Below are 27,956 nucleotides of genomic sequence, written 5' to 3'. Positions count from 1 at the left end.
AAATAAGCTTAAGTTTGATATAAATTGATCATGTCATTGTAATTATTTTGATTGATGATTTTGCTGACACTAATGCATATTTGGATGCACAAAAAAAATTGTGTTTGATGTGTTTTGCAGACTGAAAGGGGTGAATCTTCATCCCAAGCCCGCAATGCTCCTGCTGAGAATGTGGAACAACAGGAGGTGGATAACTACTACAAGCAGGATATACCTCATCCAGTCATGACCTTTTCTGATATGCACTTGGAAGAATTGCACCCGAACCTGAGATTTGACAGACTTTGGATAGATTATCCAAAATATCAAAGGGGTTTGCATACTCTTCATTCTAAGGTTGTTGAGGTACCGAGGGTCATAGAATGGGGACCCTTAGAAGCTGTAGAATTGGCCGGGCCAATTAGGGAATTACTTGTACAGAGGTATGGTAATTCTACTTTTAATGACTGGGTACGTTTATTCACCATGCGTAGACCTGTATATAAAGTATGGTGTGAAGAATTGTTATGTAGTATAGAGTTGAATGATCGGGTAGCTAGTTTAACCGATCGTTCTTTTATTAGATTTTTGTTAGGCGGTTCGTGCGCCACATGTCTTTACTGGACATGGCTCAGGCTTTACGTATATATACGCCTGAGGAGTTAGCGTCTGCCGATTGTAGAGGATTGATACTAAACGGTAGAAAGATAGATGAAAATTTTGATACACACGGTGTGTGGAGTCAAATGACAAGCCATCACTGTTTCAAAGGGGGAAATTACTCTTATTTGGATATAGATAGAGCCGAATTAAGAGTGATTCATAGGTTTTTAGCTAATTCGATTACACAAAGGGGTAAGAACAAGGAAAAAGTAAATGAACAGGATTTGTTTTACCATATGTGTATTCGAGACTCACAAAGCGCTGTAAGTATACCATATTGTGTGGGTTATTATTTATCAGCTATGGTTCGGGGGATGCGACCGCATAGCATAATAGGAGGTGGTATTTTTATTACTTTGATTGGTGAATATCTCGGTGTGGATATAAGTCGGGGGGGATTATTAGTAGAAGAACCGGAACCCCGCGATACTATAGGTTTAAATGTATACCATGGTGCGAAAGTTTTGAAGAGGCGAAATAACGCCGCAGTACAATACCATGGTAGACATCCACAGGTGGAGAGAAACCAACAGCAAGGTAATGTAGGAGGGGGGAATGAGATGCAAGAAATGCAAAGGTTTATAGCTTCTCAGGAATACGAAAATGCTAGACAGAGAGCATTTGAAGATTGGCAAGTTCATCAGAACCAAATCATAGCTCATTGCCAACATATAGGTAGAAACTATATTCCTACACCGAAACCCATCTTCCCTCCCTGGTCTATAGAGATGCAGCCACCGTATCCTACGTATGACCCTTCCGAAGCATTCTATAGCACCTATGGTTATGCCTGGAACCCCTATTGGTACCAGTATCATCCCTAGTATACTTAGTTTTATTTATTTTGTAATTTGTAATTATTGATACGTTTAATACTTTTGTTAATATTGTAATCATTTTTATAATTATCTAACTTTTATTCTTAGATTTTAATAATTTTTGAATGTGGGGTAATATACCAAACTTCAAAAATATGTATACATGTTTGCAGTTTATCTTATGTACACAACAGGGTAAAACAACGCATTTTCAAAGACTGGCATTAAGTTCAGCAAAAGCAACTAATTTTGACGACAAGATGCAAAATATATGTGAAATAACAACAAGACGGAATGAACAAATGATGTGCACCATTTATCATTCAGCAAACAAACGCCAATATATTTGGAAACTTTGGTAAAATTTAATCATTTTCACACAAATCACCCTCAATAATTTAAATTGTTACTGATTTCTTGCAAATGAGGGCATTGCAAGATCTTAAGTGTGGGAAGGGGTTAAATTCTTTCGGATTTTAAAAATTTTTACTTTATACACTTGGTTACCATTAAAAATACTAGTAAAGCAGTAGTTGTATTAGAATCTAGTGCTCTCTGATAATAAAGAACAGCCCTGGTCTTATATACTGACTACCCAATTCTAGTAAAAATTTTCAAAATTTTCAATTAAATGAACTAAAAATCATGTTTATACATATTTATGAACGATAAAACTAGGTTTTAACACCGAAATTATTGTTACCTCAAAAAGGACATAAATTGAGAAACAAACCAAAATGTTAAAATTCATTTAAAATGGAATAGAGGACGATAAAAAGGAAAATAAAAGCCAAGTGTGGGAAAATTTACCAAGTTATCTTAAACATATGTCACATATATCTGTAACAAATAACTGAAAAATACTTTTGCTTTGGACTAAACTAAACTGTTTTACCCGATGAAAGAAAAGAAGAGATGGATCTACACGATGAATCAATTCCATCATTAAAAGGAAGTAAAGTCTTCCGAAAAAGACACGCGCTTCTTGATTTAGGTCATGAAGTTGTCGTCCAGACCAGCTGTAGGTTGACGGAAAATCTAGAAAAGTCATCACTAAAATCAGCAAGAAATCCACGGACCTCAGCATTAAACAGGGTCGCCAAGTGGTCAGATTTATCCTAACCATGAGAAGGATTTATCTCGTGCAATGGGGGGCACCATGCAAATTAGCTGGATAAGACTAATGAATCAGATCCCCAGAAAGGATAATCTCCTTAAAGATTAAAAATCAGCTTTTAAGACTGATATTACTCAATCCTAGAGATTGACCTTAAAGATTGAGAATTACAAACTCATGGAATTCAATGATATCTAAACTCGAGCTTGAACGAGAAAATATTTTGATCAAAATTACAAACCGATTTATTTTCTGAAAACCCTATTTTCAATGCGTTCATTACCATTGAACGTAAAATCCTAGGAATTCACCTGGAATTCATTAGGTCACCTGAACCAAATCGGGTGTCAACCGTAAGAACGGTGGTTGCATAGCATGGTCAAAGACAGGACCTTGTGCCATACCGAAAAATTATAAGGGTGAGCTTTACTATTGCTCCTACCAAGGATAGTAATTGCGTCCGACACGTTATAGACCATAATTAAAAGCATGTCAGGGGACATTGCCTTAACAGTTGCTTGTTCAACGCTTTCCTTTACAACCGGACGGTAGTTTACCGAAAGGTAATATACGGGACAAGTAAACTGGACGTGTTGCTTTCCAAATACAAGGTTAGCAAGTGGGTGACACAAAACCACAATTTTGAGCTAAAATTTTCAAATCTGAAACCCACCAAACCCACAAAAATATTTTGCAAACACCGGTAAAGGGTTATCCCGGAAAACTTATCTAGGGTAAAAACTAGATTTAATTTTCAAAAGATCAAATGTTTTCATAAAGATCCAATTTCCTTAATGGATCTAAATTTTTATAGTCATGTGGGACTGTAAACCATATCGTTACTACCATTGTTTATACCGCCGTATAGAAATCACTGATGTATAAAGTGTGAAGAATAAAGAAGTGATTCTAGTATTTCAAGACAATATTGCTTGAGGACAAGCAACGCTCAAGTGTGGGAATATTTGATAATGCTAAAAACGAACATATATTTCATAGCATTATTCCTCAAGAAAGACAAGCTTTTAGTTACAATTGTTCTATTTATAAGTGATATTCGTTTAAATAATAAAAGGTGAAGACAAAAGACAGATTCTACGAATTGAAGACGCAAACGACCAAAAAGCTCAAAAGTACAAAAGACAATCAAAGAGGTTCCAATTATTGATAAGAAACGTCTCGAAATTAAAAGAGTACAAGATTCAAAACGCAAAGTACAAGATATTAAATTGTACGCAATGATGTTCGAAAATCCGGAACCGGGACCAGAGTCAACTCTCAACGCTCGACGCAACGGACTAAAAATTACAAGTTAACTATGTATATAAATATAATATAATATATAATTAATTATATTAATTATATATATATTATATTTATAAATAAAAACCGTCGGCAGAGAAAGACTCCAAAGTTGTGAGCTGTGATTTCAATCTCCGTGACTCGCGGAGTTTGAAGGCAAAAATGCCGCGAGTCGCGGAGCCCCAAATTCAGAAACCCCCTATAAAGCTCGCGCATTCTGATCGCAAATCATCATCTTTTTCTTCTTCTTCTCATACGTAAAATATATATATATATATTTATAATTTATATTTTAATTTTAATTATAATTCTAATAATAAGGGTATGTTAGCGAATATTGTAAGGGTGTAAGTCGAAATTCTGTCCGTGTAACGCTACGCTATTTTTAATCATTGTAAGTTATGTTCAACCTTTTTACATTAATGTCTCGTAGCTAAGTTATTATTATGCTTATTTAAAACGAAGTAATCATGATGTTGGGCTAATTACTAAAATTGGGTAATTGGGCTTTGTACCATAATTGGGGTTTGGACAAAAGAATGACACTTGTGGAAATTAGACTATGGGCTATTAATGGGCTTTATATTTGTTTAACTAAATGATAGTTTGTTAATGTTAATATAAAGATTTACAATTGGGCGTCCTTATAAATTACCATATACACTCGATCGGACACGATGGGCGGGGTATTTATATGTACGAATAATCGTTCATTTAACCGGACACGGGAATGGATTAATAGCCACTAGAATAATTAAAATAGGGGTGAAATTACATTCAAGGGTAATTGTTATAATTGCTAACAAAGTAGTAAAACCTTGGTTTACACGCAGTTGATAACCTGGTGTATTCATTAAACAAAGTATTAAAACCTTGTTTCAATTCGAATCCCCAATTAGTTGGAATATTTAACTTCGGGTATAAGAATAATTTGATGAGGACACTCGCATTTTATATTTATGACTGATGGACTGTTATGGACAAAATCAGACGGACATATTAAATAATCCAGGACAAAGGACAATTAACCCATGGGCATAAAACTAAAATCAACACGTCAAACATCATGATTACTGAAGTTTAAATAAGCATAATTCTTTTATTTCATATTTAATTTCCTTTATTTTATATTTAATTGCACTTATAATTATCGCATTTTTATTGTTATTGTATTTAATTGCACTTTTAATTATCGTACTTTTTAATTATCGCAAGTTTATTTTATCGCACTTTTATTATTCGCAATTTCATTATCGTTATTTACTTTACGCTTAAAATTAAGTCTTGTATTTATTTATTATTTTACATTTGGTTTTAACTGCGACTAAAGTTTTAAAATCGACAAACCGGTCATTAAACGGTAAAAACCCCCCTTTATAATAATAATATTACTTATATATATGTTTGTATTTTTATAAAAGTAAACTAATATAGCGTTGAGCTTTGTTTAAAAAAGATTCCCTGTGGAACGAACCGGACTTACTAAAAACTACACTACTGTACGATTAGGTACACTGCCTATAAGTGTTGTAGCAAGGTTTAAGTATATCCATTCTATAAATAAATAAATATCTTGTGTAAAATTGTATCGTATTTAATAGTATTTCCTGCTAAAATTAATAAACTATTTTCGTATACACCTCTCAAAACATCAGGTGTGTAGCAGGTTGGTTACCTAACCCACTTTTTAAATATGCGTCTCACATATGAATGTGTATATTTGATTTACTATTTAAGAAAAATTCGGCAGCATTTACCTTCAGCCCCCAAATATGCATCTGAAACACATATTCGTAGGGCAAAAGGAAAATGTTACCGAATATTTCTTAAATAGTAAATCAAATATACACACTCATATCCTAAATGAGGCAACACATTCAAAAAGAAGTCCCAAAACGGGGACAATCCGAAATTAATTTCTAAATTAATTTCGGACGGGTGACCTACGGTTTAAACAAGGAAGAATTAGCATACCAAAACTAATATCATACAAAGCATACAATTTAACAAGTATTAAACTTACAATATCTTACTAACAAATAACTATTTAACAATTAAATAACTTACAACATACAAATTACTAGCTTACAAGTTAAAATTAACTAATAATAATCTAATTAACTAATCAAGTATCTAACTTACAAGTATCTAACTTACAAATTACTAACTAACAACTATCTAACTTACAAATTACTAACATACAAGTATCTAACTTACAAATTACTAACTTACATCACACAAATTACTTACATACACATGAAATCAAAATTATTAAACTTCAAACTTACAAATTACTAATTTAAAATTCAACACTAACAATTATCCTCCAAAAACTAAGAACCCTAACAACATAATTCAAAATTGATGTTAAAGAAGCAAGTTTAAACAAGTAATTAGCATATTAAACAAAGAAATTGCACAAATTGAAGATATAGCAAAAATTAGAAAAAAATAAGAAAAGATGAGAAAATCACTAACTTTGATGATAAATTTGTGAAGCAATTAGAAGGAACTTGGTGGAAATTGATGGATTTGGCCGGATTTTATGATAAATCGCCGCAGGGTTTTTTCGTGGTGAAGTGGGTGTAAAGTGTGGGCTGTTATCAGAACTCCCAATTAAAAGTTTTTTTTTATTTTTTTTTGCGGCGATTATCGCCGCTAAAAATCATCGCAAAATATGCCTGTCAGTGAGGGAAACTTGAATTTTTCGTGAAAATTTCGGGGGAGCTTATCTGCGGCAATGGTCGCCGCTAAAAAGGATTTTTTAAAAATTTTAATAATTATAATTAGTTTACTAATTAATTTATATAATTATTTTATATACATTAATTAGGATAATTATTTTATATATATTAATTATTTTACGTATAAAATATATATAAAATATTATATATATATATATATATATATATATATATATATATATATATATATATATATATATATATATATATATATATATATATATATATTATTTTACGTATATAATTATTTTATATATATTAATTATTTTATGTAGAATATATATAAAATGTAATTTTTATATTTAAGTTTATAAGTCAGTCGACCGCACATATTATCGTCATCACCGTCATTAGCGTTATCATCGTCATCTTCATCACCGTCATCATCATCCATCACTGTCATCATCGTCCATCACCGTCATCACCATCATCGTCCATCATCGTCATCTTCATCAAGGTCATCACCGCCATCACCGGCATCACTTTATTAACGTAACTTGATGACGTTACTTTACGACGTTATTTGATGACGTTACTTGATTACGTTTCAAGTTTCAGTTTCTAGTTTAACTTATTTAACAATGTGTTTTAGTTTCTAATTAATTGGGCGGGAAACACTTTGTGGCAGTATATGTTTATGGCTATTTAAAGACTATCCAATGCACCCATGTGTTCCTTCGTATCCACCAACTCAACTCAGTTCTCTATCCTAATTACACAATGAATCACTCTGTGATCGGTAGACCTATTAGTGAAGGTCATGAGGTTAATCTAGAAGATCTTCCAGAAATCGAGCACGAATTCGAAAGAATGGGTTGGCTTACTTTCATTCAGGTTAATAAGTACTTGTTTCCTCTACTTGTCTTTCAATTCTATTCAAACTTTCAATTCATTAATGAACAAACAGTGAGGTTTCGAATCTTTGACCATCCATATGAGTATACTCTTCAAGAATTCGTTGCACTATTGGGCGTTCCATTTGATGGTATAAATATCTATTATCCCGGTGAAGACCTTCAAGATCTTCCTGAGGGTATCTTACCACATCAAATAACCATACTTATATGTTGTACTTGTGTTCCATACAAGAACATAGTACGTACAGGCATCCTTGACGATTATATTCGTCCTGAAAGATATATTTGTCCACAAGAAATGAAGTTATCTCAAGTAACATGTACCACAATGATCCAAATGTCAGTTGTTTGTCAATGACTGAAGCTTTGATTCACTGGTGCATGACTCACAATATTAGAGTTAATATTGCTCATTTAGTCACTTCCCGAATGAATGAGCTTCATAATGAAACAAGACCTCTTCCATTTGGAGCGTTTTTTAGTCGTTTATTTACTAATATCGGTGCGGTTAATGGTCTTTGTAGCGACCCCGACAAATCGTCAAGTGACGGCGTCGGCTACGTGGGTCCCATTACCTGATTATAAGTCTTTAAGATAACGTTTGACCAAAATATATCGCCTTCATTTCAAAATAAAGATTGTTTCAGAGTTTACAAGAATTGTTCAACCAAAAGTTAAGTTACAACGTTATAAGTACGATTGAAATCTAGGCGACACGGTTTAAAGTAAAGTCAAAAGACGCTCCATGAAAAGCATGTATACTCGACATCCAATGCAAGTATCAAATAATGAGCGGAAGCATGTATCACATATCGTGCAAGACCTGAGAAAAACATAGAAATCTGTCAACGAAAACGTTGGTGAAATCATAGGTTTAGTAAGTAAATTGTATTGAACCACAAGGTTCTTTAAGAATTGCTCAACCAAAATCGTTCACATTCCAAAATAGTATTTGTATCACGAGCACCCAATTATCAAGGCTTAACCGAATCTTCCCTCTGAATTTTGAATTTAGTGTTAGAACTTACACTATACATTGTTGAAATTATATTTCATTCACTAACGGTAGCGAACCGTCTGAATGAGGGTTTGTTAAACCCGTATGGCCACACAACATAATTACACGCTTACACTTACACCCTGCAAGTGGAACTAATGATAATTGGATTGAGGACTTTTGTTCAAACTCGTATGCATCCTTGTATTCGTATTTGTTCACAATGTAAAAGCATGAAAAGTAAATAAGTATGAAATGTATGTGTTTCTCAGCCCACGATGTAAAGAATAAAAGTGATTAAAAAGTGGGACTATGATCTCACCTTGAGTGCAAGAGTTAATAAAGTACTTCAACAAGTAAACGCGTGCAAGGACAAGGCTAGTCTTGACCTAAACATATAGGTTATATCAATAACGGTAAACACAACCGGTCAAAGATGTTCAATTAGTCCTATGGCTCGTTACGACTCGATTATATTAACATGTGAATCAACTAGTCAAGTTTCATGCAAGTTACAAGTAATTAATCATGTTAGAAAGGTTGCATAGGTATTTGGTTAAGTTTGATTAAAAGTCAACTTGGTCGGGTCAAAGTCAACGGGGTCGGGTCGGGTATCCGACAATTTTTCTAAGTTATATAATCATATATGAGTATGTTGGCCAAGTTTCATGTTAATCGGAGGTCCGTAGTATAGCAAACATTTTTACGTCAAAAGACAACCCAAACAGCCAGTTTTAGTACAATGGGACGGCGTCCCAAATGGCTAGACGGCGTCCCACAATGAAGGGTGGGACGGCGTCCTGATATCCTAGACGGCGTCTAGGAGGTTGGGACGGCGTCCCAAAAGGCTTACAGGTCCTGTTTGCAGAAAACACAAGGCACGAGCCAAACTTCAATCAATCCTAGTTTATGATCCGCAAACAATCAAGACATGTATTTTATATCACCGGAAAGCTCATTCGACAAGGAACACAACTAGATACATTTCCTAAATCAAATTTATCATTTTAGACAACAAAATCTCGTCGAAAGTTCGTTAAACGTTCCAAAACAAGGTTTCAAGTTCATCAATTGCAATTCAAGTTTCGGGAATCCAATTTATACATATGATATGCCGTTTTGAAGGTAATGAAACATGTAATACAACTAAACACTTACTAACAACATTTCATGGCATTCAAATCATCAAAAGTTCATTTAAAGTCTATCAAACTCTAACGAAAATTCACAAAAATCAATAGTCATGAGTTTGATGTTTCCTTAATCAACCTATACATCAAAACGAAGCTAAAGATACTAGTAACACTTTTAAAACATGTACTTTAACAATCTAACAACATTTGATCATCCAAAATCAAGGATTTAGCAAGCAATTTCCATAATGAACTAGTTACACCAAAAACAACAAATCGAGCATACAAATTACATACACGACATCACAATGAGCCATAGACACTAATTAACAACTTTATAAGTCAAGAACACGAATTTAAAGAAAACTAGTGTTTTAGAAATGTTACCCAAACGAGATGAAGTTGGTACCAAAATGAAGAGGATGAAGAGAGGATCACGAATATGTAATTTATTTTGTTGTAAGCCTCCTAGATCGAATTTAGATGATGATTGAATGAATTTGGAAATTGGGTGTGTTCTTGCTAGAGAGAAAGAGAGAGAGAGGGAGATGGTTGAATGGTGGTGATTGGGGTGGACTAGGTGACCTAGTCAACTAGTTTGCCCCGTGTCAATTTTAGTCCCTCGAGTTTGTAGTCGGGTGCGGAAAATACCTAAACGGAATATTTTAAAACGCGTATTAACGGAAGATATTAAAATCCGATAACGAGAATATTTAGAATGTTAGCTAACGGAGGTTACGAATCTAGATACGAGGAATATTATCTAAAAAGAAAAAGACGGCGTTAAAAATAGTTTAACGGAAAAATGCGGGATGTTACATTATCCACACCTCAAAAGAAATTTCGTCCCGAAATTTAGTTGGAAGTAGTAGTCGATATCTCTTACTCGAGACTTAGAGTAGTGACTCTACGAATGAGTGAAGGTACTTTCTTGGACATTCCACGAATCCGGATAGTCGGGGTGTTACGTTGTATTGAGGTTCGATTTCACGATCCATGATTTCAACCAGTTTTCCCATGAAGAGGAGTTTGTCATCAATAGTTGGTGCATCTAGAAGGATTGCACATTCCTGTTCCGCATGACACGTTTCTAAGTTTGTTACATGGTACACAGGGTAAGCGGAAACTTAATTGAGTCAGAAGTTCCAAACGGTAGGAAGCGGTTCCAATACGCCCCAAGGTTTCAAAAGGGTTAACGTGTCGCGAGTTTAACTTTCCCTAATTCCCGAAACGGAGTACACCTTTCCAAGGTGCGGGTTCTCAATATTACATTGTTACAGGAAATTTTGTGAGGTTTTCATCTAAGTTTGGTATAACTCTTTTGGTGACTACGGGTCGTCTCGAGCCCTTCTCGGACTTGAATGATCTCAATTGTTGTTTCCTGATGTAGTTCAGATTTCGGTGTTTGTTTGCCACATGCGTTGGTCCAACGAATAGGGGTATGACATTTGCGGTCATATAGGGTTTCGGAAGTGCGGCGTTAGTACAAGAACGGTAACTATCATAGTATGAGGGATCAACTAAAAGCGATAATGCGAGTTTGAAACATGTCCTTCCAGGAAGTAAATCGTTCGTTTGCTCGGTTCGTCGGTTTGTGAGAGATACGTGGTACTCATGTCTAAGCGGGTTCCCAAGGTTTCTTGCAAAACTAGAAGCGATACGAGTATTTTGATCCGAGGTAATTGGCATTGGCAATGGTACACCATATTAGAAAAAGAATTCCTTAAGATATGTTTGAACAAGTTAGTTAGGGCTCAAAAATGTTCGTTAGGACTATTCACCCTCGTGGCGAATACTAATGTAATATGAAGAGTTTCTCTATCCATTGAGAAATGTTACAAAAGTTTCCTTATACGGAAGTGCGAGCGATAAAGATAGGAGCGAAATGAGAACTTTGAATAGGATGAGCTTACATCTCGAGGTTGCCATAACGTGCCTCTAGTTGTCAAAAGTTGAAGTCTGAAAGAGAAACGAGATAGTACACGTAGTTGTATAGTTCGGGGTTGAATAATAGTTGGCCGATTATCAGAAACACAAGGGCGTTAAGTCAAAGAAGAGTGAAGTATCGTTGAATTGTGTGTTATCTTAAATTCCAGTAATATCAGACGGTAACGGTGAAATATCAGAGGTGTGTAGTGTGGTACGTGATGACGAGAAAATTGATCGGATCCACAATTTAGTATTCGACTTCTTCGTGCAAAATAACGAATTTAACTAGAAATGTTGGTGTGAAGAATCACGCTCAAGGCTCGAACACGGAGAGGTTTATAGTTTTCCCTTAGTGAGTTAACGAGTTTAAAAGTCGTGTAACACGAGAAAAGTCAGAAATGAATCTTCGGTAGTAACAGACGAGATCTAAGATTTTACGAATACAAGTCTGAGTGGGGAGAGTTTCCTGATTACATGTGGCTTGATTTCGAGATTGATTGAAATGCCTTGACCATTAACATTATGGTCTAGAAAATTGGACTTCGTTCAACAGAAATTCTCACTTGGAGAATTTGGTATGGAGTTGCTCTTTTCTCAAAAGTTCGAGCGTAAGATGGTGATGTTGTTCGTTTTCCTTCTTTACTTGAATAAGTTAAGATGTCATCTATAAATACGATAACAGATTTGTCTAGATAAGTTTGCATACGTGGTTTAGGAGGTTTATGGATACGGACGAGCCTTGGATAAATCGAATGGTACTAAGAGGGATTTACAACTAACGTTGCGAGTTCGGAAAAGACTCAGGAGACATTGTCTCCCTTAACCCCCAATTGATGATAACCGGAACGGAGGTCGTTTTGGAATACACACGGGATTCATGCAAGAAATCATGAGGTCATGGATGCGAGGGAGAGGGTATCGGTTTCCAACCGAAAATTACTCAGTTCACAATAATCTATACAAGACGATGGGGAAACATTTTTTTTTTTTTTTTTTTTTTTTTTAACGAATAGGTTCCGAGCTCCCTAGTTCTATAGGTGTCAAGTCAAAAGTCTTAATGTATATCCTCCAATAAAAATTTATAGGCACACAATATTTTCCGTTGGTCACTTAAATTGCCTAAGTAGTGTCTAGGGGAAAAAGGTGGAGTGCAAAGGGTACGAGTCAAAGTCTTGTTTATAAAACGTCTAACGGTAACCGAATCGAATAAACATGAAACGTGAGAATTTCGAGAAGAAACATACCCGTGACTAGTCCATCGTCGTCTCGGGCATCCTAGGCGTTGATGTTGAAAGTTTAACGGCGTGCGTTGGGGTTGATTTTCTTATTTGGGCACGCACTCCTAAAATGACCCGGTTGGCCACATTCAAAACAAACACCCGTCTTGGGTGCATTGTGCTCCTTTTGAGCGACGGGAGCGGTATTCCTACAATCGTGGGCTACATGGCCACTTCTTTGACACTTCAAGCAAAATGGTTTGCCACATTCACCTAAATGATGTTTGTAGCACTCGTTACAATACGGTAGGTGTCCGGTATAACCTTTCTTGCCGTTGGGGATGAAGGGCTTCTTGGCGGGGTTGTTGTAATTGCTTGATTGGGGGGCTTCCCATTTTCTTTTGTTGTCACCCGATTTATCCTCGGCTTTAGGTGCCGGCACTTCAATTTCGTCCACTGTTTCAATCAATTGGCGGGCCATATTCAAAGCCTCTTGGTGGTTAGCGGGTTTGGATGACATTACTCCTTGTTTGATGCTCTTGGGGAGACCATCCATGTAAAGTTCAACCCTTAAAGATTCGGGGTTCACAAGATTTGGGCACATCAAAGCAAGTTCGGAGAATCGTTGATTATAGGCCTTAAGGTCGTTCCCGACCGCTTTCAGAGCTCTTAGCTCTTGTTCGAGCCTTCGGGTTTCTTCGTGAGGAAAATATTCGGTGATCATCTTTCCTCTTAAGTCGGCCCAAGAGAGAGCGTGGGCTTCGTGGATACCCACCGATTGTACATACGAATTCCACCATGTGAGAGCGATACCGGCGAAGGTGTGAGTGGAATATCTAACCTTGTCTTGGTCTCGACAACCGCTTATGCTAAAGACGGCTTCCGTTTGCTCAAACCATCGGGTGAGCACAACCGGTCCCCCGGTTCCATCAAAAGTGTGAGGTTTGCACCCCATGAAATTCTTATAGGAGCATCCTTCGTTGGAATTTCCGGCTCCATTGCTGTTGTTGTGATGATTGTTGTTATTGTTGTTGTTGGAGGAGTGACCGGCCATGGCCGCATCCACGGCAGTGGCTATCATACGTTGGAGGGCTTGTTCGGGAGTTTCGGGAGGAGCGCGTCGACGAGCCATTGTTCCTTCATGACACAAGAATATCGTTGGTTAGTATTTTCAACAATACTAACCGGAGTATGGAATAAGGATAGAGAGAAAATTTTCCTTGACTCGCCCTAAATTCTTTATGTCATAATGTCGGAACGTCCATGTGAATCACCGTAATATAATCCCGGAAATTATATTACCCTGATTCTCATGTGCATTTAACATTACTTCATAAAGTCAAGGTGGCGCGTCAACAAAATTTATCAACGTAAGATCAAGATCGAATACGAGTTAGATATGATAGAAGAGTTCGAGTATAAATGCACAAATAGTCAAGTAATTCCTACTTCAGTCTATATGCCGGTTGTAGTCTAGATTCACCTATGTACCCTATGACTCGGGGTGGACACAAATGAACTCTAAATCCCTACAACCAAGGCTCTGATACCACTTGTAGCGACCCCGACAAATCGTCAAGTGACGGCGTCGGCTACGTGGGTCCCATTACCTGATTATAAGTCTTTAAGATAACGTTTGACCAAAATATATCGCCTTCATTTCAAAATAAAGATTGTTTCAGAGTTTACAAGAATTGTTCAACCAAAAGTTAAGTTACAACGTTATAAGTACGATTGAAATCTAGGCGACACGGTTTAAAGTAAAGTCAAAAGACGCTCCATGAAAAGCATGTATACTCGACATCCAATGCAAGTATCAAATAATGAGCGGAAGCATGTATCACATATCGTGCAAGACCTGAGAAAAACATAGAAATCTGTCAACGAAAACGTTGGTGAAATCATAGGTTTAGTAAGTAAATTGTATTGAACCACAAGGTTCTTTAAGAATTGCTCAACCAAAATCGTTCACATTCCAAAATAGTATTTGTATCACGAGCACCCAATTATCAAGGCTTAACCGAATCTTCCCTCTGAATTTTGAATTTAGTGTTAGAACTTACACTATACATTGTTGAAATTATATTTCATTCACTAACGGTAGCGAACCGTCTGAATGAGGGTTTGTTAAACCCGTATGGCCACACAACATAATTACACGCTTACACTTACACCCTGCAAGTGGAACTAATGATAATTGGATTGAGGACTTTTGTTCAAACTCGTATGCATCCTTGTATTCGTATTTGTTCACAATGTAAAAGCATGAAAAGTAAATAAGTATGAAATGTATGTGTTTCTCAACCCACGATGTAAAGAATAAAAGTGATTAAAAAGTGGGACTATGATCTCACCTTGAGTGCAAGAGTTAATAAAGTACTTCAACAAGTAAACGCGTGCAAGGACAAGGCTAGTCTTGACCTAAACATATAGGTTATATCAATAACGGTAAACACAACCGGTCAAAGATGTTCAATTAGTCCTATGGCTCGTTACGACTCGATTATATTAACATGTGAATCAACTAGTCAAGTTTCATGCAAGTTACAAGTAATTAATCATGTTAGAAAGGTTGCATAGGTATTTGGTTAAGTTTGATTAAAAGTCAACTTGGTCGGGTCAAAGTCAACGGGGTCGGGTCGGGTATCTGACAATTTTTCTAAGTTATATAATCATATATGAGTATGTTGGCCAAGTTTCATGTTAATCGGAGGTCCGTAGTATAGCAAACATTTTTACGTCAAAAGACAACCCAAACAGCCAGTTTTAGTACAATGGGACGGCGTCCCAAATGGCTAGACGGCGTCCCACAATGAAGGGTGGGACGGCGTCCTGATATCCTAGACGGCGTCTAGGAGGTTGGGACGGCGTCCCAAAAGGCTTACAGGTCCTGTTTGCAGAAAACACAAGGCACGAGCCAAACTTCAATCAATCCTAGTTTATGATCCGCAAACAATCAAGACATGTATTTTATATCACCGGAAAGCTCATTCGACAAGGAACACAACTAGATACATTTCCTAAATCAAATTTATCATTTTAGATAACAAAATCTCGTCGAAAGTTCGTTAAACGTTCCAAAACAAGGTTTCAAGTTCATCAATTGCAATTCAAGTTTCGGGAATCCAATTTATACATATGATATGCCGTTTTGAAGGTAATGAAACATGTAATACAACTAAACACTTACTAACAACATTTCATGGCATTCAAATCATCAAAAGTTCATTTAAAGTCTATCAAACTCTAACGAAAATTCACAAAAATCAATAGTCATGAGTTTGATGTTTCCTTAATCAACCTATACATCAAAACGAAGCTAAAGATACTAGTAACACTTTTAAAACATGTACTTTAACAATCTAACAACATTTGATCATCCAAAATCAAGGATTTAGCAAGCAATTTCCATAATGAACTAGTTACACCAAAAACAACAAATCGAGCATACAAATTACATACACGACATCACAATGAGCCATAGACACTAATTAACAACTTTATAAGTCAAGAACACGAATTTAAAGAAAACTAGTGTTTTAGAAATGTTACCCAAACGAGATGAAGTTGGTACCAAAATGAAGAGGATGAAGAGAGGATCACGAATATGTAATTTATTTTGTTGTAAGCCTCCTAGATCGAATTTAGATGATGATTGAATGAATTTGGAAATTGGGTGTGTTCTTGCTAGAGAGAAAGAGAGAGAGAGGGAGATGGTTGAATGGTGGTGATTGGGGTGGACTAGGTGACCTAGTCAACTAGTTTGCCCCGTGTCAATTTTAGTCCCTCGAGTTTGTAGTCGGGTGCAGAAAATACCTAAACGGAATATTTTAAAACGCGTATTAACGGAAGATATTAAAATCCGATAACGAGAATATTTAGAATGTTAGCTAACGGAGGTTACGAATCTAGATACGAGGAATATTATCTAAAAAGAAAAAGACGGCGTTAAAAATAGTTTAACGGAAAAATGCGGGATGTTACAGTCTTGTAGGACGACGTCTTTTAAGTACGGTACCTATTGACATTTCCTTCATTGCTGAAACTTCGGCAGCATCGGTCTCGGGTTCTGAAAATTCGTCCACTAGGTCGGATGCTCGTAGTCATCATCATCACCGTGGTTAGTAGTGTGATTTAAGTTCAGTAACTTTTTAAGATCGTAATTTAATAATTTATGTTGAAGTGTGTTTAATTCAGTAACATCGTATGACCTTTATTTTATGTTTGTCGTTTGCAGTGCTTAATTCACAATCTTTGTATAATATTCGATTGAATGTTTGTCGTTTGTCCGATGTTAATTAAAGTAAAACATAAATGATACAACATAAAAACGATACTAATAACATAAACGATAGCTTATAAAACGATACTAACACTTGAAAACTAGAAAATGACAATAACATAAACGATTTCATTCAATATTGCTTATAAAACGATACAATTAATACTTGAAAACTAGAAGATGACAATAACATAAAAACGATACTAATAATACTAAACTTAACAGTTTAGTAATAATACTAAACAATACTAAAACATTTCTTCATCTTCTTTGAAAACTAAATAGAGAGAAATGCGATTGGAACACCAATTCAATGTCTCTTTTATACCGTTCCACTCATCTTCGGTACGGAGATATTTAGCGGATAATTCCGGAACATAGTCATCTTCGTAATACAACACGTCAGTGTGTTCAAACGGAACCATTTCTTTCAAAAAACATAACAGGTCCTCTAAACCTGCATGGCGAACATCAATTTCTCTGAATATAGATTGAGAACTACGAGCATAATCGTAATCTCTCCTTTCATTACGGAAATTACTTCCGTAATAAACTTCCAGCGAGACAATCATCGGCGCAACGATAGTCATTTTGTGTATTGTTTGTGTGTGTGTGTGTATTGTGTGTGTGACGATAAGTTGTCCAGCCTGTTAAATAGAAAAAAAATCCTTGTTATTTGCGGCGACTTTTTTGCGGCGAGGTGCAATTTGGAGGGAATTTTTTTGTCCGAAAAAAATTGGAGGGAAAAAAGAACCATTATTTGCGGCGACATACATCGCCGCAAAAAAAAATTCAACTCTTTGACCGACTGTCATTAAAAGAAAATGTAAAAGAAAATAAATTACCGATTATTTGCGGCGAGGAGTAAAAAGTATCGCCTCAAAAAAGGTAGACCCATCTGTGACCAGAAAAGTAGTCAAAGAACGTGAATTTTTTGGCGTTTAGTGGCTTATTTGCGGCGACCTCATATCGCCGCAAAAAAGGGTCGACGCCTGTTCTGTTTTTTCTTGTAGTGATACCATTACATAGGCCATCTCCAGTTTTTGCCTGTAATAAAAAATCACAAACTTTAGCGTATATTGTGAATCCAGTACTATAAAATGCCCTATTCACACCATAGATCATACCATACGGACATGGTTTTCCCATTGCTTTGTTAATGCAAGAACCTGCCTTGAATTATCTCACGTTTCTGTTAGAATACAGAACCACAATACATATTTCCTGTTTGGGTAAAGATTGACTTGGATCAGAAGGGTTGACCTTCATCATTTCCATATTTAGCAAAGTCACAAGATAACAGTAACATGATACTCAACGGTTACTTCACAACAGCCATTTCCATATTTGTAAAAGGTGGTTCCAAAAAGTGTAATGGAGCCTAACCTTAAATAGAATTAGCTGTTACAAGTGTTGTAGTATAAAAAAACACTCTTATATGTTCTTAGAATATACAATCTGTATCAATCTTTCAATCAATACAAAGATCAAATTCTTACAATTTTACATATCGAATTCATAGAATTAACATGGTATCAGAGCTTAGGGTATCGATCCATTGATCAAGATACTCGTTTTATGTCTCAATCATTTACCAAGAAGACAGCCACCATGTCTAAAATTGATGGTAGCTCAAAAATAAATCAAACTGCCATGTTAATTTTAGACGGTAGCTTAAATCATAGGGAAAGAAGTTACCGGGATGCTCTCTGTCAACCATCAATCGTTGCCAAACCAGAAACCATCACAAATCACCATCGACAATTAGAGCAGCTGAGTTGTGTGTATTGTGGTATATCAAAACACACAATAATCCAATGCTTTAAACTCATTGGTTATCCCAAATGGTGGAACAAACAGAAACGTCGCAGGGTGGAGATGATGGTAACAGGGACGACCGGCGGCCACTATGGAGTTACCGGCAACTGTATCTCAAAACCATCTCCGAATTGTAAAAGAGGTACTTCAAACCTTCAACCCTCTTATCAATTGTACAAATCGACCAAATGGGTGAGGATTCAATCCTCAAATCGTAAAATCCCAAATTCCATTCACAAATCAGTGAAAAAGGGAAGATCTGATAAAAAAACGTACAATCGACCAAATTACTTTCATAATAGATTCCATTGTCTTGGAGAAATAACCGAAGAGGAAGGATTAAATCCTCCTTTTCGAGTAAAACCTCCTAATGTCGATAAAAGGGGAAGAAATACCTCGAACCCTAGTCGTTTCCATCACCAGATTATAAATGAAGAGTCGAAAAAATTGAATTTAGATCTTAAATCCAACTTAATTGTGAAGGAATTAAGGGAGAGAAAAAGTGTGACTGATGGAAACAATATGAACCCTAATTTGGGTAAGGGGAACGATGTGTCTGGAAATAAAAAGAAACGAGTTATGGGTTCCCTTATTAAAAGAAACGAGTTTTCAGCCCAAACTAATAAAAGCAAAGATCAGGTCCAAAATTCAAAATGTTTTGTTGAGGCCCACATTGTTGAACAAACTGAAAAGTCCAAGTGTTTTATTAAAGAGATCCAAAACTCAAATATTTTGGAAAATAAACATAAACATTTAAATAATAACTCAACTATCGGAAAAACCAATATTATTTCAAATAACGTAAAAAGTAACGAATGGATTTTTGATTGTGGTGCTACTCACACCTTGAGTTTTGAAAAATCAGACTTTTATTCCGAATCCAACCCTCGGGTAAATAAAATTCAAACTGCCAACGGAGGGGTTGTACACGTAAAAGGGGGTAGAAAAATTGAAATCGCACCAATTATTTATATATCCCGGCCTTATCTCATAAACTTTTATCCGTCAGCCACGTTACAAAGGAACTAAATTGTTCTGTCCTACTACATCCCACTTTCTGTATCCTTCAAGATATTAGGAATGGGGAAATTATTGGGCGTGGTACCTAACGGGGTGGATTGTATTATGTGGAGGAAGTAACCCAACAAGGTACCGTGATGCTTGCTCACGGAACACCTACGAGGGAAGCTTGGTTATGGCATAGGAGGTTGGGTCACCCATCAGCCAGATATTTACACGCTTTATTTCCTAGTCTTTTTCCGTCTAATATAAACTTAAATTGTGAAACTTGTATTTTGACTAAAAGCCACCGGAATACGTTTAAACCTAGTAACACTAGAAAAGAAGTGCCTTTTGCTTTAGTCCATTCTGATGTGTGGGGTCCTGCACCTGTTGTTGGGGGGAGAAATTTTCGGTACTTTGTCTTATTTATTGATGACCATCCACGCATGATTTGGATTTATTTTTTAACTCACAAGTCAGAAGTCTTTGAAATTTTTTCCCATTTTTACAAAATGGTACAAACTCAATTTAACAAAAGTATACAAATTTTAAGATCTGATAATGGTGGTGAGTTTGTCAATACTTCAATGAAACAATTTTGTGAAGATAAAGGGATTATTCACCAAACATCTTGTGCTCATACTCCCGAACAAAACGGAGTAGCCGAGCAAAAAAATCGACTGCTCTTAGAAATGACAAGAGCTTTATTATTTGAATCAAAAGTTTCGAAAAGTTTTTGGCCTGAAGCTCTTGCTTCCGCTACCTACCTTATTAATCGACTACCTACTAAAGTTTTGGGCACAAAAACCCCGAAAGATACTCTTTCTGAATTTCATACCCTTCCGACTTCATTTAGCATTGAACCTCGAATATTTGGATGCTCGATTTTTGTCCACATTCCAAAACATGAACGTACCAAACTTGATCCTTGTGCGGAAAAATGTGTCATGGTTGGCTATGGAATAAACCAAAAAGGATATCGGTGCTATAGTCTAAGAAGACGTCATGTCTTTACTACAATGAACTGTGACTTTGTCGAAACCGATTATTTTTATGATACCCAACTTACGAGTGAGGGGGAGAAAGAGGACAACGACACTCTCAGTTGGATAACCTGGATACCTAAACCTGGTAACATTCAAACACCGACATCAAATCCTGATCCCAAGTCACCAAATCCAACATCAGACCCTGATCCCGAATCATCAAATCCTGATCCCGAATCATCAGATCCTGATCCCGAATCACCAAATCCTAGTCCCGAATCACCTAACATTGAACCAAACGAAATCTCCTCAAGTAAAGAAGTTCAAGAAGAACAAAATAGTCAAACTCACGATATACCACTTGACAACAATTCCACTTCCGCTGAAACCACGAAAAGATATGTTCTACCACAAAGAGCCAACAGAGGAGTACCACCAAAGAGATACTCTCCAGAAAAAAGAAGCTCAAAGATCAAGATACCCAGTTGCGAATATTGCACACGGGAACCTATCAAGTGAAGCACGGAAATTCAATTATGCTTTATACTCTGAAGAAATTCCGGCTACAGTTGATCAAGCAATGAAATCTGACAAATGGAGAAAGGCCATGGAAGAATAAATGGAAGCACTCAAGAAAAGTGATACATGGGAAAAATGTCATTCCTCAAGGAAAAAAACCAGTAGGGAATCGATGGGTGTTTACAATAAAATGCAAAACAGATGGTACCATTGAAAGATACAAAGCCCGACTAGTTGTCAAGGGATATACTCAAACATATGGAATAGATTATTCCGAGACTTTCTCTCCAGTTGCGAAGATTGATACCATCAGGGTTCTTTTCTCTGTTGCTGCAAATGAAGATTGGCCACTTCACCAATTTGATGTGAAGAATGCCTTTCTACATGGTGAACTAAAAGAAGAAGTCTATATGGAAGCTCCTCCAGGATTCTCCGATAACTTCAAAAATGGGGAAGCTTGTCGACTTAAGAAATCTTTATATGAGTTAAAATAATCCCCACGGGCTTAGTTTGGAAGATTTACTTTATTTATGAAAAAATATAATTTCAAACAAAGTAACTCGGATCATACACTCTTTTTTAAACGAAAGGAAAATTTAATTTGATGATATACATTCTGTATCAATCTTTCAATAAATACAAAGATCAAATTCTTACAATTTTACATATCGAATTCATAGAATTAACAGTTTCCTTAGCAATTTTCGCCAGCTCCTACTCGAATCAACACTTATTCTGGCCTGATTGCAACAAAATCATCTTCTGAGCTGTTTCTTAACACGCATATGCTTTCGGAAATTATTAACTTTTGTCCTTAAACGAAAAATTTCCTTGTAAGCTTTTATAAATTCCTTTTCAGGCACCCTAAGATACAGACAATTTTATAACAAGTTAAAACGCTAGAGTTAAGTTTAGAAAGAAAATCTTAAAAATACATGTAACGTTTAACAAAATATAGCAGGTGCAGTATAGATAAGATAGTCATTTCCATTTAATAAGATCTTGTTTCACAAAAATCTGCTTCGAACCAAGCTTGGATGCATCACTGTCATCAGCAACTGTGGGCCACATTTCACAGTCCAAAATCTTTTCTATATCATTCAGAGGATTAACCAACAATTACAATATACAATACATTAATATAATGAAAATATTAGTATTGAAGTGTGAAATGCAAGCTGTTAAATATTGATATAATTCAATACATACACATTTTGGACACCTCCATGTGGTAGGAAAAGGAGCTTTTACAGGTGGTAGTAAGCACTTCGGGTGGTATTCATAAGTGCACGTTTCGCAAACGAGTAAATTCCCAGATTTATCACACGCGTTACATGAATCTTCTTTCTATAAATGATAACATCACATAGTGCAATTATTATCTAAACACACACACACACACACACACACACACACACACACACACACATATATATATATATATATATATATATATATATATATATATATATATATATATATATATATATATATATATATATGGTAGGATCAAGAGGGAAGTAACCAATCGGGGGGAAGCGGGGGGAAGCAATTTTTTTTTTTTCGTTTTTTGAAAAAACTTTGTTCACGAACATTATAGATGAGATGAAAATATGAACATTTAGTAGAGACACTTTGTGATAAATGTTTTTATTTTGGCGGGAAAACGCTCGAAGAAGTAATATATAACAATTATCGTGTTTTTCGAGCGTATGTTGAGGTTTTAGCTATTGGGGTTTAGATATTAGGGTTTATAGGATTTAGATATTAGGGTTTAGAAATATAGGGTTTAGATTTAGGGTTTAGATTTAGGATTTAGATCGAGTTTTTAACACGAACGGTTTAGAGTTTAGGGTTTGGTGTTTTGGGTTTATGGAATAAACCCAAAACCCTAAACCCTAAACCCTAAACTCTAAATCGGGCTAAATTTTACTTCACAAAACATGAAGAAAAAAACGTTCATATTCTTCACGAACAATATTATCTTGAATGTTATTTTTGTCGACCGTTTTCCCGCCTAAATAATAACAATCGTCACGAAGTGTCTCTTCTAAATGTTCATATTTTCGTGTGATCTTGATGCCGGAAAAAAAAATTCCAAAAAAAACGAATTTTTTTTTTTTTTTGCTTCCCCCCGCTTCCCCCCGATTAGTTACTTCCCCATTGATCCTGGCCCTATATATATATATATATATATATATATATATATATATATATATATATATATATATATATATATATATATATATATATATATATATATATATATATATATATATATATATGAAAGTGTAATAAATATGTGTCGTGCAGGATCTAAACAAAAGAAAATTACCGAATCATCTATGTTAATCTTTTCATATGTTTTCTTGGATTTATCATGTAGCAGATCTGATTCATCATCAGATTCATCAAGACTATAACGTGGCCTTGAAACTGATCTAACACGCAGTCTCTAGACTAAACTACTCATCCTGTTGAGATTCAGATCAGGTTTTCAGAATAAATAATCTGTAGAACATAAAAAAATGTATGCCAAAAATACGTGTTTTTGAAAAAAGAAACAGGCAACAAATACTGAAAACTATACCATAAAATGACTGCCCTCAAACTATAAAAGGAAAACGCAAAACGATTGAACAATTTAAATTAAGTTAAGCATAGCAAGAACATTTAATCTGACCCCAGTAGCAACACTCATAGAACATTGTTAGAAACTTTTAAGGTAACCCTAGTAAAAAAAATATACCAACTAAATACTTCTGTATAAGTTAAACTCTAAAAAGATACAAACTTTAATTACAAATGATACCTAAAACTACATAAAGAATATAATTAAAAGTTGAAAAACATATTTATTAGAGTATAATTCATATTCAAAGATTCCTGTGACTAGAAAAATCAAATTGATACACTAATATGTTAAACTTTGCATTTCTTATAAAAAGTTTTTAATTTAAAAGCTATCAAATTTATACACATTTTCAGATTCATAGATCAAAAAGTCATTAAGGACCCAAAATCTACAAATTAGGGTTTTTAACAGTAACGAAAATACACAAATAAAATCACGTCTATTAAAATTCTCTATACACAACAATTATATGCTACTAATTCATATAATTAGAACAAATGTAGCTAGCTCAACATCAAAACCAAAAAACCCTAGAAGCAAAAAATAAAATAAAATAAAATGGGAACCCTAAAAAGATTGTGACTTCGAATAAAAAACATCATATCCAAATTATTTTTTGAAAAACTTACCTGAAAACACACCAATCTTGTAAATTTTTGAGAGTATCAGTTCACAGAGCCAAAATTCCGCTATAATTTCACAACCGCATGATAATTTGGTGTTAGAGTAGCTTATGGGAGCTTACGAGAGCTTATAAGAGCTTATGGGAGCTTACGAGAGCTTATAAGAGCTTGAGCTTATGATTTTAATAAGCTCCAAGTAATAAGCTTTGTTTGGTAGACATAAAAAGTAGAGTTTATGAAAATCATAAGCTCTAGATAAATAAGCTACGGGTGTGTTTGGTAGAGAAGTTTATGGGAGCTTATGAGAACGTATAGGAGCTTGAGCTTATGATTTTAATAAGCTCCAAGTAATAAGCTTTGTTTGGTAGACATAAAAAGTAGAGCTTATGAAAATCATAAGCTCTAAAAAAAGACAAAATTTCATTCCTCGTCCCTGAACTTTACATCGACTTTGACTCCCTGTCCTTTTTCTTTTTTTTGTGCATTCCTCGTCCCCAAACTATTAAAAGCGTACATCCCTCGTCCCCCCGTCTACTTTCTGTCAATTTTTCCGTTAACACCTATCACGTGCAGATCATGTGAGGGTATAAAGGTCATTAAACTACATGGACGAGGAGCGTAATTATGTCTTCTTCTTCAACATTCAATTTTGTCCCCAAATCATACACCCTAATAAAATCAAATTCATTTCTTTTCTTCAATAAAACTTAAATCTAACACACAAAAAAAATTATCAAATAGAAACACAAATTCATTCAAGAAACCATGCAATCCAGAAAACAAATAGATAAATCATTCATCTTTCACAAATAGAAAACCATACTCCCTAATATTTCAAATCTTTTCAGAATCCAAACCTCAATTCATCAAATACAAACACAAACACACCCACTCTCTATTCATCTTTCACGAATCTAGGGTGATTTCGTTTTCACTTTGCACCGCAGTCACCGAATCTGAGCTAAGGTCGCCGGATTTTTTCGAGTTCGTACCAGATCTGAGGTTAACCATATCCCGCCATCAATTTGAGGGTGAAGGAGAACGTGAGGGCGTACCGGAGGCTGCCGGCGACGGAGTTCAAAGTTTTGGCAGGGAGTTGGATGCGTAACACTTGAATTACTAGGCAGGGGTTTGGACCGGTTCCATTTCATAAAATTTTTGTTCGACAGCCTAATTCGAAAAATCATGTACATTATATTGATTTTCAATTTTTTCAATCTTTAAATTAATTGATAATTGACTGCAATTTTAATTAATTTTTAATGTTGAATGTTATTTAAATATTAAATTTAAGTTGAATAGAATTTTTCAGTATCGATCTCTTTTTCAATTTTTTAATTTTGATTACAGTTACCAAAAACCTGCAAATCCCTATAATTTCGCCAAATTAATTAAGTTGAAAAAAATAATTTTCTAGAATTCGTATGGATTGCATGGTTTCTGGAATGAATTTGTGTTTCTATTTGATAATTTTTTGTGTGTTAGATTTAAGTTTTATTGAAGAAGAGGAATGAATTTGATTTTAGTAGGGTGTATGATTTGGGGACAAAATTGAATATTGAAGAAGAAGATATAATTACGCTCCTCGTCCCTGTAGTTTAATGACCTTTTTACCCTCACATGATCTGCACGTGATAGGTGTTAACGGAAAAATAGACAGAAAGTAGACGGGGGACGAGGGATGTACGCTTTTAATAGTTTGGGGACGAGGAATGCACAAAAAAAAGAAAAAGGACAGGGAGTCAAAGTCGATGTAAAGTTCAGGGACGAGGAATGAAATTTTGTCCTAAAAAAATAAGCTACTTCTAGTAGCTTATAAAAAAAGTAGAGCTTATGAACTAGAAAATAAACTCCAACTAATTTACCAAACACTTATAAAAAATAATAAGCTTCAGCTACCAACTTAAAAAATAAGCTCCAGCTCCAGCTTTAGTCCATAAGCTCCAGCTCTAACTATAAGCTCCAGCTCCAACTAGTTTTATCCAAACACACCCTACTTCTAGTAGCTTATGAAAAAAAGTAGAGCTTCTGAACTAAAAAATAAGCTCCAGCTAGTTTACCAAACACTTATAGGGTGTGTTTGGATGAAAGTAACTGAAGTTGGAGCTTATAGCTGGAGCTGGAGCTTATGGGCTAGAGCTGGAGCTGGAGCTTATTTTTAAAGCTGGTAGCTGGAGCTTATTATTTTTTATAAGTGTTTGGTAAACTAGCTGGAGCTTATTTTCTAGTTCATAAGCTCTACTTTTTTTCAAAAGCTACTAGAAGTAGCTTATTTTTCTAGAGCTTATGATTTACATAAGCTCTACTTTTTATGTCTGCCAAACAAAGCTTATTACTTAGAGCTTATTAAAATCATAAGCTCAAGCTCTCATAAGCTCTCATAAGCTCCTATAAGCTGCTACGCCAAACACACATAAAAAATAATAATAATAAGCTCCAGCTACCAACTTTAAAAATAAGCTCCAGCTCCAGCTCTAGTCCATAAGCACCAGCTCTAGTCCATAAGCTCCAGCTCCAGCTAGTTTCATCCAAACACAACCTAAGTGTGAAATTAATTAGCGAAAGGGCGTGCGTATGTCTGTATGTATGTAAACAATTATAATGTTATTGATGTCTCTTTTGCTTTACACCTTTTCTTTATTTTTACTTACTTATTTAAGGAGTATTTATTTATTTGTTACTATTAATTTACTAGTATGATGTATATTTATTTGAATCCATAAATTAAGTTGAGATCCAAGGGATCAATAAGAGCGCTACATGTGGCACGAAAATCACATGTGATTGGAAAAAAAAATTCAAAACTTTTTCTTTTTTACGAAAAAAATAAAATAAAAATTCCAAATTTTTTATTTTTTTTCATATTTTTTTTATAATCAGATGTGATTTACCTACACAATCATATGTGATTGAATTCTACAATCACATGTGATTGGATTTGACATGCATAATCACATATGATTGGGTTTACAATCACATGTGATTGACATGCATAATCACATGCGAATGGGTTTACAATTACAAGTAATTGACATGTAGAATCACATGTGATTATAAAAAAAATCGAAAAAAATATTTTTGAAAAAAAAAAAATTTCGACAAAAACAAATTTTTTTTTTTTTGAATTTTTTTTTCAATCACATGTGATTTTCGCGCCACATATCGTTCTCTCATTAGTCCCTTGAATTTTAAGTAAATTAATGGATGTAAGGGATTACAACTCTTACTAGTATTAGTGTTTATGCATATTCTTTTTTGAAAAAATACCATAGTTGGTGCTCAATTTTTGTGCCAACAATCAAGGTAGTATCTAAAATTTAAATTGATTATACTTG

At 35.1% G+C, this 27,956-nt stretch overlaps 1 pseudogene; it reads right to left on the bottom strand.

The window, feature by feature from the left end:
* Positions 1-22,118: 22,118 nt before the first annotated feature.
* LOC139876148 (CHD3-type chromatin-remodeling factor PICKLE-like) lies at positions 22,119-23,836 on the bottom strand (annotated as a pseudogene).
* Positions 23,837-27,956: the final 4,120 nt, after the last annotated feature.

The sequence above is a fragment of the Rutidosis leptorrhynchoides genome, chromosome 11 (genome assembly GCF_046630445.1).
Source record: "Rutidosis leptorrhynchoides isolate AG116_Rl617_1_P2 chromosome 11, CSIRO_AGI_Rlap_v1, whole genome shotgun sequence".
NCBI lineage: Eukaryota > Viridiplantae > Streptophyta > Magnoliopsida > Asterales > Asteraceae > Rutidosis > Rutidosis leptorrhynchoides.
This window is presented reverse-complemented; position numbering and strand designations above follow the sequence as displayed.